A 1,190-nucleotide genomic window follows, 5' to 3' on the forward strand; every position below is an offset into this window, starting at 1 on the left:
TAAGTTCATGATAAATTTAAGTTCAATTAATCAAATTACTTAAAGAACTCCCACTTAGATAGACATCCCTCTAATTCTCTAAGTGATCACGTGATCTAAATCATCTAAACCATGTCCGATCATCACGTGAGATGGAGTAGTTTCATTGGTGAACATCACTATGTTGATCATATCTACTATATGATTCACGCTCGACCTTTCGGTCTCCGTGTTTCGAGGCCATATCTGCATATGCTTGGCTCGTCAAGTATAACCTGAGTATTCCGCGTGTGCAACTGTTTTGCACCCGTTGTATTTGAACGTAGAGCCTATCACACCCGATCATCACGTGGTGTCTCAGCACGAAGAACTTTCGCAACGGTGCATACTCAGGGAGAACACTTCTTGATAATTTTAGTGAGAGATCATCTTATAATGCTACCGTCAATCAAAGCAAGATAAGATGCATAAAAGATAAACATCACATGCAATCAATATAAGTGATATGATATGGCCATCATCATCTTGTGCCTGTGATCTCCATCTCCGAAGCACCGTCATGATCACCATCGTCACCGGCGCGACACCTTGATCTCCATCGTAGCATCGTTGTCATCTCGCCAATCTTATGCTTCCACGACTATCGCTACCGCTTAGTGATAAAGTAAAGCATTACAGTGCGATTGCATTGCATACAATAAAGCAACAACCATATGGCTCCTGCCAGTTGCCGATAACTCGGTTACAAAACATGATCATCTCATACAATAAAATTTAGCATCATGTCTTGACCATATCACATCACAACATGCCTTGCAAAAACAAGTTAGACGTCCTCTACTTTGTTGTTGCAAGTTTTACGTGGCTGCTACGGGCTTAAGCAAGAACCAATCTTACCTACGCATCAAAACCACAACGATAGTTTGTCAAGTTGGTGCTGTTTTAACCTTCGCAAGGACCGGGCGTAGCCACACTCGGTTCAACTAAAGTTGGAGAAACTGTCACCCGCAAGCCACCTACGTGCAAAGCACGTCGGGAGAACCGGTCTCGCGTAAGCGTACGCGTAATGTCGGTCCGGGCAGCTTCATCCAACAATGCCGCCGAACCAAAATATGACATGCTGGTAAGCAATATGACTTATATCGCCCACAACTCACTTGTGTTCTACTCATGCATATAACATCAACACATAAAACCTAGGCTCGGATGCC

This window comes from Triticum dicoccoides, chromosome 6A (genome assembly GCF_002162155.2).
Source record: "Triticum dicoccoides isolate Atlit2015 ecotype Zavitan chromosome 6A, WEW_v2.0, whole genome shotgun sequence".
NCBI lineage: Eukaryota > Viridiplantae > Streptophyta > Magnoliopsida > Poales > Poaceae > Triticum > Triticum dicoccoides.